The sequence below is a fragment of the Hordeum vulgare genome, chromosome 5H, assembly GCF_904849725.1.
Source record: "Hordeum vulgare subsp. vulgare chromosome 5H, MorexV3_pseudomolecules_assembly, whole genome shotgun sequence".
NCBI lineage: Eukaryota > Viridiplantae > Streptophyta > Magnoliopsida > Poales > Poaceae > Hordeum > Hordeum vulgare.
In genome coordinates, this window is record NC_058522.1 from 427,341,699 (window position 1) to 427,354,687 (window position 12,989).

Sequence of the window (12,989 nt, forward strand, 5' to 3'; positions counted from 1 at the left end):
GCCATTAGTGGCGGGCGTCCACCAGCCACTGTTAATCCTGGAACAGTGGCGAGCTCTAGGTTGTGCCCACCACAACAGTCGGTGTTGCCTGCCCTAGGATTTGAGCGCTGTTGTGTGATAACCCACAAGCGTATGGGATCGCAACAGTTTTCGAGGGTAGAGTATTCAACCCAAATTTGTTGGTTCGCCAAGGGAAGCAAAAGAATATTCTCAAGTATTAGCATCTGAGTTTATCAGATTCAACCACACCTGAAAGCTTAGTGTCTACAAGAAAATTATCAGTAGCAAAGTAGTATGATAGCAACGGTGCCAGAAACGATCTGTTGACGGCAGACTATTCCTAACTGTTGTATCAATGGCGCAAGTAAGTTGCCCGTGGACGGGAAATATTCTTCCCCGACAACGGTGTCGGAAAAGGTCTTGCAACAAGTAACAACGAAGTAGCAAGGAACAGCAGTAGCAGCAGCAGCAGCAAAGTAACAGCAGTAGCAACAGTAGCAGCAAAGTGGCCCAATCCCTCTTGTAGCAAGGGACAAGCCTAGACAAAATAACGTAGCGAGGACCAGTAGTAAAAGACTCGTAGGCAGTGGAGCGGTGATGGATGAGTGTGATGGATATGATTCATCATGTAACAGCTATAACACGGAGAGATATGTAACTAGCTCCCGTTCGTCAATCTAATGTAGGCATGTATTCCGTATGTAGTCATACGTGCTTAGGGAAAATAACTTGCATGCCATCTATTGTCCATCCCTCCCGTGGCAGCATGGTCCTAATGGAAATTTCGAGATATTAAGGTTCTCCTTTTAATAAAGAACCGGACCAACGCATTAACACGCGGTGAATACATGAACTCCTCATACTATGGTCATCTCTGGGAGTGGTTCCGTCTATTGTCACTTCGGGGTTGCCGGGTCATAACACCTAGTAGGTGACTACAACTTGCAAGATAGGATCTAAAACACACATATATTAGCGACAACATAATAGGTTCAGATCTGAAATCATGGCACTCGGGCCCTAGTGACAAGCATTAAGCATAGCCAAGTAGTAGCAACATCAATCTAGAACATAGTGGATACTAGGGATCAATCCCCGTCAAGAACTAACTCGATTACATGATAGATCTCATCCAACTCATCACCGTCCAGCAAGCCTACGATGAGATTACTCACGAACGATGAAGAGCATCATGGAATTGTCGATGGAGAAAGGTTGATGATGACGATGGCGACGATTTCCCCTCTCCGGAGCCCGAAACGGACTCCAGATCTGCCCTCCAAATGAAGAACATGATGTGGCGGCGCCTCCATATCGCAAAACCCGATGAAACCTTCTCTTTGATTTTTTTCGGGCGAGACGGAAGATATAGAGCTGAGTTTGGGGGCGCTGGAGCCACGTGGGCCCCACAAGCCCTCACGACGCGGCCAGGGGGTGGCCACAACCTGTGGGCTTGTGGCCCACTGGTCCACCTCCTCCAGTGGATCTTTGCGCAGGTATTTTTCATTTATTCCAAAAAAATCTCCGTAAATTTTCAGGACATTCCGAGAACTTTTATTTCTGCACAAAAACAACACCAGGGCAATTCTGCTGAAAACAGCGTCAGTCCGGGTTAGTTCCATTCAAATCATGCAAATTAGAGTCCAAAACAAGGGCAAAAGAGTTCGGAAAAGTAGATACGACGGAGACGTATGAACTCCCCCAAGCTTAAAGCCTTGCTTGTCCTCAAGCAATTCAGTTGACAAACTGAAAGAGACAAAAGAAAAACTTTGACAAACTCTGTTTGATCTTGTTGTTGCAACTGTGTCTAACTCATAACCAGAATTTCAGCAAGATCACAAGGAAACCACATAAGCAAATGACGTCTAGGTCTCACGGTAAACTCATATCAATGGCATAATCAACTAGCGAGCAAATAATAATAAGCCTCAAGTGTCAACACTTCAATCAAAACAACATGAAGCAGTACGAATAGATGGTATCTCGTTAGCTCTTTCTGAGACCGCAAAACATAAACGCAGAGCACCTTCAAAGACCAAGGGCTGACTAAACATTGTAATTCAAGGCAAACAAGATCCAGTCACAGTCGTACTCAACACAGTTAAAAGCAAAGCATAAAAATGACAGAGGTGCTCTCTAATTGGTGCTTTTATAAGAGGAGGATGACTCAACAGGAACATAAATAGACAAGCCCTTCGTAGAGGGAAGCATTGATTTGCAGAGGCGCCAGAGCTCAAGCTTTGAAAACAGAGATAATAATTTTGGGTGGCATGCTTTCATTGTCAACGCAATGACAAAGAGTTCTCAACATCTTTCGTGCTACACATGCTATAGGCACTTCCCAAACAGAAAAGTAAAGTTTTGACTCCCCCACCACCAATCAATCACACTCCACGGCTAGCCGAATCCTCGGGTACCGTCCATACCAACATCAATCCTGGGGGAGTTTTGTTTGCAATTATCTTTTCGATTTGAGCATGGAACTGGGAATTCCAATTACCGGCCCCTTTCTCGTGAATGATAGTGAATAAACACATATCGAGGATAACACGCCTAGCATGGAAGATACCAATAGCCCCGTGTCACCACATGAGCGGTTCGGGCATGCAAAACGGATTATTTCTTGAAGATTTAGAGAGTGGCACATGCAAATTTACTTGGAACGGCAGGTAGATACCGCACATAGGTAGGTATGGTGGACTCATATGGCACAACTTTGGGTTTATGGACGTGGATGCACAAGAAGTATTCCCGCTTAGTACAAGTGAAGGCTAGGAAAATACTGGGAAGCGACCAACTAGAGAGCGACAACAGTCATCAAAATGCATTGAGAGTAACTAACATTGAGTGCAAGCATGAGTAGGACATAAATCACCATGAACATGAACATCATAGAGGCTATGTTGATTTTGTTTCAACTAGATGCGTGAACATATGCCAAGTCAAGCCACTTGAAATATTCAAAGGAGGATACTATCCTATCATACTACATCATAGTCATCTCGACATTAATGTTGGCAACCAAGACAGACCATTATAAGCTCATAGCTAAGTAAGCATGGCATAAGCAACTATGATCTCTAAGTTGTCATTGCAAACATGTTTCTCTCACAAAAAAGCTGAATCAGGCATGATGAGCTAGTCATATTTACAAAAAAAAATAGATCGAGTTCATACCAGCTTTTCCAGGCTTAGTCACTTCATCATATATCGTCATTATTGCCTTTCACTTGGACGACCGAGTGATGTGAACAATAATAAGCATGCTCGTGCATTGGACTAAAGCTGGAACCTGCAGGCAAACACAAAGGAGAAGACAAAGTAATATGGCTCTTGATAGCTAAACATGTATGCATGCAAAAGCCACTAAACATTGTAACCATTATCTTCTACCTTGACCCAAAGCAAAAGAAAACTATCTACACGGGAAAGCTCCCAACAAGCAAAAGAAGAAAAGAAAATATTTTTGTTTTTTTTCTCAAACTAGACAGACACACGAAAAGAAAACGAGAAAAATAAAATAAACTAGCATGGATGATACAGTGGCAAAGTGTGAACACCGGCTAACAAAGTGAAAGCATAAGCAATAATGTAAAGTCAGTGAGAACACGTACTCCCCCAAGCTTAGGCTTTTGGCCTAAGTTGGTCTACTCCCATGGATGGTCCTCGCGAAACCCAAAATCATAATGGGGGTTATACGAGAGCGCTACAGCCACTGCCTGAATAGCTTCCTCACGGAGACGAGCAGCCTTTGACTCCCTCTCATACTCCTCTGCCTCTCCTCTGGTTATGTAATATCTCAGTTTTACCTGAAAGTCAAAGAGAGCAGGAGCAGGAAGGGTAATATGGAAAACACGCTGTCGGTTAAATATCAGACGGTATAGGAGGGATTTGTCATCCCTCTCAAGGAACTGGTAGCGTGTCAAAGTGACGCGGTCAAGGAAAGCTGTATGGAGCGGGGGATCTCCTTCGCGGATGGGTACTCCAAGAAAATTTGCTATGCGAGTGGCATAGATCCCACCAAAGAAATCCCCTTCAATAGCATTCTTATTTAGCCTCCTTGCTATAATAGCTCCCATGTTGAAGCTTTTGTCACCCATCACTGCGCTCTTAAGGATACTAAGGTCGGGTGCGCAGAGGTGACAATGCTCAATCTTGCCATTAATGCATCTACCTATGAAGAGGGCAAATTAATGCAAGGCAGGAAAATGAATACTCCCCATGGTAGCTTGCGTAATGTATCTAGTTTCTCCAACAGTAATACCAGAGCAAAAATCTCTAACTGAAGATTTAGGAGGTTCATTGAGGCTACCCCACGTAGGTATCTTGCAAATTCTATTGAAATCCTCTAAAACCATGGTATACGATTTATCATAGAGATAAAACAGTACCGATGGCTCACGACCAGCTGGAAATTTGAATCTACGAACAAAAGAGGAAGTGAGAGCAACATACTATTCACATTTACCGGAGATGAATTCTTCGAGTCCGACGTTGTGAACAAGTGCATCAAACTCATCTTTCAAACCTGCCTCAATCATAAATTCATCAGAAGGCCATTCACATGGTTGTACCTGCGCGTCCCTAGGTTGGTAAGGATCAGGCTCCCGAATCGCAAGACGGGGACCTCTCTTGCTTGAGGAACCACCATGAAAGTTTCTCCTGAACATCTTCCTTTTTCTGAAATTTTCAGTGACCCAAAGGAAAGGTGAACAAGGCTCAACTAAGCTAGTAGAAACTACTCCCACAAATTCCTAGAGGCCATATTACGCATCAAAACTACTTGGGACCAGCTATAATCAGCATGCAAAGCTCAAGAACATGGTCACCAAGGCAGCAAAAATACGCGGAGTATAAGGCACTAGAGCAAAAAACTAATTGGACCAATGGAGGAGTCACTTACCAAGGAGTAATTTCCCAAAAACAGTTCGGAGAATGGTGATTTGAGCAAAGATATCGAAAATCCTAACAAGAGGAGCAAGAACACGGGTTTGAGCTTTGAAACGATTTTTTGGAGGTAGGAGAACCAGATAAGAGCAAGAATGAGTGGAGGGGGTGCCTGTGGGCCCCACAAGCCTGGGTGGCGCGGCCAGGGGGTGCCCGCGCCCCTAGGGCTTGTGGCCCACTGGTGTGGCCCCCAGACAGACTATTTGTCCCCCTATTTTTCAAAAAATCCAGAAATAATCATACTTGATTTTCACAGCGTTCGGAGAACTTTTATTTTCGGGGTATTTTTCTACCGGACGCTAAAACAGAAAACAGGGAAAACTAAACTAAATCTATCATTTTTCTTCTAAGGAACCTAAAGTGAAAGCTTGGAACAGAGGTTTGTGACTCCTTGATTCATCCATCTCATGGTCATCGAAAGAAATCCGTCAATGGGGTTGATCAAATCCCCTTGACAAAACTTTTTCGAATCGCAAAAGAGAACAGAGAATTTTCGAATAGTCACTAGGTCACTGATACGTCTGAAATGTATCTATAATTTTTGATGGTTTCATGCTGTTATCTTGTCAACTTTGGATGTTTTATATACCTTTTATATCTTTTTTGGGACTAACTTATTAATTCAGTGCCAAGTGCCAGTTCCTGTTTTTTCTATGTTTTTGACTCTTTTCAGATCTGATTTTGGAACGGAGTCCAAACGCAATAAAATCCCCGAAATGAATTTTTCCAGAACCGAAGAAGATCGGGGGACTTGAGGGCCAAGGCAGGAGGCCCACAGGGGGCCCACAATCCCTGTAGCCATGGCCAGGGGGACCCGCGGCTACCAGGCTTGTGGCCCCCCTGGAGCTCCCCTACCCTAGCTCTTTCGCCTATATATTCCCTAAAATCACAGAAAACATAACGGCGTCCACGAAACCACTCTTCCGCCGCCGCAAGCTTCCATTTCCGCGAGATCTCATCTAGAGACCCTTCCTAGTGCCCTGCCAGAGGGGACTTTGGAGCTCGAGGGCTTCTACATCAACATCACCGCCTCTCCAATGACTCGTGAGTAGTCTACTTCAGACCTACGGGTCCGTAGTTAGTAGCTAGATGGCTTCCTCTCTCTCTTGGATCTTCAATACAAAGTTCTCCATGATCTTCATGGAGATCTATCCGATGTAATCCTCTTTGGCAGTGTGTTTGTCGAGATCCGATGAATTGTGGATTTGTGATCAGATTATCTATGAATTATATTTGATTATTTGTTGATTTCTTATATGCATGATTTCATATATCCATGTAAGTCTCTCCGAGTCTTGGGTTTTGTTTGGCCAACTAGATCAATGATTCTTGCAATGGGAGAAGTGCTTGGTTTTAGGTTCATACCGTGCGGTGACCTTTCCCAGTGATAGAAGGGGCAGCAAGGCACGCATCTTGTTGTTGCCATCAAGGGTAACAAGATGGGCTTTCATCATAGATTTGAGATTGTCCATCTACATCATGTCATCTTGCTTAAGGCGTTACTCTGTTCTTATGAACTCAATACACTAGATGCATGCTGGATAGCGGTCGACCTGTGGAGTAATAGTAGTAGATGCAGAAAGTATCGGTCTACTAGTTTTGGACGTGATGTCTATATGTATGATCATTGCCATAGATAACTCATGACTTTGTGCAGTTCTATCAATTGCTCGACAGTAATTCGTTCACCCACCGTCTACTTTCTTTCATGAGAAAAGCCACTAGTGAACACTACGGCCCCCGGGTCTACTCACAATTATCATCTCAACTTTTACTTTTACTTATCTTTGTTTACTTTTTGCTTTCAGTTCTCACTTTGCAAACAATCTATAAGGGATTGACAACCCCTTCATAGCGTGGGTTGCAAGCTCTTTGTGTTTGTGCAGGTACTTGTGACTTGACGCGATCCTCCTACTGGATTGATACCTTGGTTCTCAAACTGAGAGAAATACTTACCGCCGCTGTGCTACATCACCCTTTCCTCTTCAAGGGAACACCAACGCAAGGCTCCAAGGCCGTGGGGGAATCCTTTGCATATTTGCCAAGGAAATCCCTATAGGCGTAGCCAGCAGCAACCACGTCAATGGGGATGTGTATCTCCCCAACAAGCAAATCATACTTCATCTTGACACGAGGAATAGGGCATTCAAAGCTCCCAATAAGAATCGATGAAGTTTTTTCGATAGCATTGATGCAATGTACTCGATGTTGTTTCTTCGGAAAGTGCACCGTATGCTCATTACCGTTGACATGGAAAGTGACATTGCCTTTGTTGCAATCTATAACAGCCCTTGCGGTGTTTAAAAAGGGTCTTCCGAGGATTACAGCCATGGCATCGCCCTCGGGAATATCCAAGATAACAAAGTCTGTTAAGATAGTGGTGTTAGCAACCACAACAGGCACATCCTCGCAATGCCGATAGGGAAAGCAGTTGATTTGTCGGCCATTTGTAGAGAGATTTCAGTGGGTGTCAACTTATCCAGTTCAAGTCCACGATAATGAGAGAGAGGCATAACACTAACACCGGCTCCAAGGTCGCATAACGCAGTTCTAACATAGTTGCCTTTAATGGAGCAAGGTATAGTGGGCACACCGGGATCACCTAGTTTCTTAGGAGTTCCACCCTTGAAGGTATAGTTGGCAAGCATGGCGGAGATCTCAAGATCAGGTATCCTCCTCTTATTAGTCACAATATCTTTACTGTACTTGGTATACGGAGACATTTTGAGCATATCCGTCAAACGCATTTGCAGAAAGACGGGTCTGATCATTTCAATGAAGCGCTCAAAATCTTCATCGTCCTTTTTCTTGGATGGTTTGGGAGGAAAGGGCATGGGTTTCTGAACTCATGGTTCACTTTCTTTACCATGCTTCCTGATAAGTCCATTTAGAATCATGCTTTCATGTTGATATTTATCGCTTTATGGGCTGTTATATTACCTTGTGGTACCATACTTATGAATTTTCTCTCTTATTTTGCAAGGTTTATTTGAAGAGGGAGAATACCGGCAGCTGGAATTCTGGACTGGAAAAGGAGCAAGTCTGAGTCCTCTATTCTGCACAACTCCAAATGCCCTGAAAATCAACGTGGAATTTTTTGGGAATATATAAAAAATACTGGGCGAAAGAAGTACGAGATGGAGCTACCAGGGCCCCACAAGCCTGGTAGCCGCCACCCCCTGGTGGCGGCTATAGGGCTTGTGGGCTCCCTGACGGCCCACTAGCCCCCCTCTTTTGCTATATGAAGGGTTTCGTTCCAGAAAAAATCAAGGAGGAGCTTTTTCGTGGATTCTCTGCCGCCACGAGGCGGAACTTGAGCAGATCCAATCTAGAGCTCCGGCAGGACGATCCTGTCGGGGAAACTTCCCTCCCGGAGGGGGAAATCATTGCCATCGTCATCACCAACACTCCTCTCGTCGGAGGGGAGTCATCTCCATCAACATCTTCATCAACACCATCTCCTCTCCAAACCCTAGTTCATCACTTGTAACCAATCTCCGTCTCGCGACTCCGATTGGCACTTGTAAGGTTGCTAGTATTACTCTTTGTAGTTGATTCTAGTTGGATTACTTGGTGGAAGAGTTTATGTTCAGATCATGATGCTACTCATTACACCTCTGATCATGCTTATGATTATGCTTTGTGAGTAGTTACTTTTGTTCCTCAGGACATGGGATAAGTCATGCTGATAATAGTCATGTGAATTTGGTATTCGTTCGGTATTTTGATATGATGTATTTTGTCTTTTCCTCTAGTGGTGTTATGTGAACGTCGACTACATAAAACTTCACCATATTTGGGCCCAGAGGAAGGCATTGGGGAGTAGTAAGTAGATGATGGGTTGCTAGAGTGACAGAAGCTTAAACCCCAGTTTATGCGTTGCTTCGTAAGGGGCTGATTTGGATCCACTAGTTTAATGCTATGGTTAGATGTTGTCTTAATTCTTCTTTTGTAGTTGCGTATGATTGCGAGAGGGGTTAATCATAAGTGGGATGCTTGTCCAAGTAAGGGCAGTACCCAAGCGCCGGTCCACCCACATATCAAACTATCAAAGTAACAAACGCGAATCATATGAACATGATGAAACTAGCATGACAGAAATTCCCGTGTGTCCTCGGGAGAGTTTTTCCTCCTATAATACTTTGTTCAGGCTTGTCCCTTGCTACAAAAGGGATTGCGCCACTTTTCTGCACCATTGCTACTACTTGTTACTTGTTACTTTTCACTTGCTACGTTTCACCTCGCTACACCATCACTTGTTACCGCCAATTTCAGTGCTTGCAGTTATTACCTTGCTGAAAACTGTTTATCAGAGCTTTCTGCTCCTCGTTGGGTTCGACACTCTTACTTATCGAAAGGACTACGATTTATCCCCTATACTTGTGGGTCATCAAGACTCTTTTCTGGCGCCGTTGACGGGGAGTGAAGCGCCTTTGGTAAGTGGAATTTGGTAAGGAAACATTTATATACTGTGCTGAAATTTATTGTCACTTGTCACTATGGAAACTGTTCCTTTGAGGAGTTTGTTCGGGGTATCTTCACCATGAACGGAAGCACGAGGAGTTGTTCCTCAACCTAAGTTACCTACTGAAAATATATTTTATGAAATTCCTTCGGGTATGCTTGAGAAACTGCTGGCTAATCCTTTTACAGGAGATGGATCATCACATCCAGACTTGCATCTAATCTATGTAGATGAAGTTTGTGGTTTATTTAAGCTTGCAGGCTTGCCCGAGGATGAGGTAAAGAAGAAAGTCTTTGCTTTATCTTTGAAGGATAAGGCGTTGACATGGTATAGGCTATGTGATGATACTGGATCATGGGACTACAATCGGTTGAAATTGGAATTTTATCAAAAATTCTATCCTATGCATTTAGTACATTGTGATCGGAATTATATTTTTAACTTTTGGCCTCGTGACAGGGAAAGCATAGCTCAAGCTTGGGGGAGGCTTAAATCAATGCTATATTCATGCCCCAATCATGAGCTCTCGAGAGAAATTATCACTCAAAACTTTTATGCTCGGCTTTCTCATGAAGATCGTACCATGCTTGACACTTCTTGTACCGGTTCTTTTATGAAGAAGGATATTGACCACAAGTAGAATTTATTGGAAAGAATCAAACGTAACTCTGAAGATTGGGAGCTTGAGGAAGGTAAGGAGTCAGGTATGAATTTCCAGTTTGATTGCGTTAAATCTTTTGTTGAAACAAACACTTCTAGAGATTTTAGCGCTAAGTATGGACTTGACTCTGAGATAGTAGCTTCTCTATGTGAATCTTGTGCTGCTCATGTTGATCTTCCCAAAGAGAAGTGGTTTAAATATCATCCCCCTGTAGAAGTCAACATAGCTAAAGCCAATCTAGTTGAGGAGAAACTCATTGCCTTTAGTGATCCTATTGTTCCTTGTGCCTACACTGAAAAACCACCATACCCTGCTAGGAAAAAGTATTATTCTAAAGCTCCAACTGTGATACGTAGGGGTTACATTAGACCACTTGCACCCCCTGAGGAAATTAGAGTTGAACCTAGTGTTGCTATTATCAAAGATCTCTTAGCCGAAGACATACACGGGCATGTTATCAAATTCTGTGAGGACTCTGCTAGAATTGCTAAACCTCACGTGAAAGACAAATACGGACCTGTAGTTGGCCTGCCTGTTGTTTCTGTCAAGATAGGAGATCACTGTTATCATGGTTTATGTGATATGGGTGCTAGTGTTAGTGCAATACCCCATTCCCTATATGATGAAATCAAAGATGAGATTGCACCTGCTGAGTTAGAACCCATTGATGTCGCTATTACGCTAGCTAATAGAGACACTATCTGCCCTATGGGAATTGTGAGAGACGTAGAAGTCCTGTGTGGTAAGACGAAGTATCCTACGGATTTCCTCGTCCTTGCTACTGCTTTTTTCCCATCATATTCGGTAGACCCTTTCTCAACACTGTCAATGCTCACATTGATTGCATTAAGTAGACTGTCACTTTTAGTTTCGAGGGTGTGTCTCATGAATTTAACTTCTCCAAGTTTGGAAGAAAACCCCATGAAAAAGACTCGTCTGGTAGGGATGAAATCATTGCTCTTGCCTCTATTGCCGTACCTCCTACGGATCCTTTAGAGCAATATATGCTTGAGCATGAAAATGATATGCATATGGATGAAAGAGATGAGATAGATAAAATTGTCTTAGAGCAATATCCTATTCTCAAGAATAATATGCCTGTTGAACTGCTTGGGGATCCTCCCCCACCGAAGGGTGATCCTGTGTTCGAGCTTAAACAGTTACCAGATATTCTTAAGTATGCCTACCTTGATGAGAAGGAGATATATCCTTTTATTATTAGTGCTCACCTCTCGAATCACAAAGAGAACAAGTTATTAAAAACTTTGAGGAAGCACCGTAAGGCTATTGGATATACCCTTGATGATCTTAAGGGTATTAGTCCCACTCTATGTCAGCACAAGATTAAAACTGATCCTGACTTCAAACCAGTTGTTGATCATCAAAGGGGATTAAATCCTAAGATGAAAGAGGTCGTGAGAAAAGAAATATTAAAGCTTCTGGAATCAGGAATCATTTATCCTGTTGCTCATAGTGATTGGGTAAGTCCAGTACATTGCATACCTAAGAAGGGAGGTATCACCGTCGTTCCTAATGATAAGAATGAATTAATCCCACAAAGGATTATTACTGGCTATAGGATGGTGATAGACTTCCGGAAACTGAACAAGGCAACTAGGAAAGACCATTATCCTTTGCCGTTTATCGACCAAATGCTAGAAAGGCTATCCAAACACACACACTTCTGCTTTCTAGACGGTTATTCAGGTTTCTCGCAAATACCTGTTGCACAATCTGATCAGGAGAAAACCACTTTCACCTGCCCCTTCGGTACCTTTGCTTATAGACGTATGCCTTTTGGCTTATGCAATGCACCTGCCACCTTTCAAAGATGTATGATGGCTATATTCTCTGACTTTTGTGAAAAGATTGTCGAGGTTTTCATGGATGACTTCTCCGTTTACGGGTCTTCCTTTGATGATTGCCTCAGCAACCTTGATCGAGTCTTACAGAGATGCAAAGATGCCAACCTCGTCTTGAATTGGGAGAAGTGCCACTTTATGGTTAATGAAGGCATCGTCTTAGGACATAAAATTTCTGAAAGAGGCATTGAAGTTGATAAGGCTAAGGTTGATGCAATTGAGTAAATGCCTTGCCCCACAGATATCATAGGTATACAGAGTTTCCTAGGTCATGCTGGTTTCCATAGAAGGTTCATTAAAGACTTCTCTAAGATTTCTAGGCCTCTTACCAACCTCTTGCAGAAGGATGTTCCTTTTGTTTTTGATGAGGATTGTGAGGAAGCTTTCGAAATACTTAAGAAGGCCTTGATAACCGCACCTATTGTTCAACCACCTAACTGGAACTTGCCCTTTGAAATCATGTGCGACGCTAGTGATTATGTTGTCGGTGCTGTTCTAGGACAAAGAGTTGACAAGAAATTGAATGTTATTCACTACACTAGTAAAACTCTAGACAGTGCCCAAAGAAACTATGCCACTACGGAAAAGGAGTTTTTGGCAGTCGTGTTTGCATGTGAAAAGTTTAGATCTTATATAGTTGACTCCAAAGTCACTATTCACTCTGATCATGCTGCGATTAAGTACCTTATGGAGAAGAAGGACACTAAGCCTAGGCTGATCAGATGGGTTCTCCTGCTATAGGAATTTGATTTGCACGTTGTTGACCAAAAGGGTGCTGATAACCCTGTAGCAGATAACTTGTCCAGGCTAGAGAATGTCCTTGATGACCCACGACCTATTGATGACAGCTTTCCTGATGAGCAATTAAATGTCATCTGCACTTCACATAGTGCATCGTGGTATGTTGATTACGCAAATTATATCATAGCCAAATACATACCATCCAGTTTCGCCTACCAGCAAAAGAAGAAATTCTTCTTTGATTTGAGACACTACTTTTGGGATGACCCTCACCTTTATAAGGAAGGAGTAGATGGTGTTATTAGACATTGTG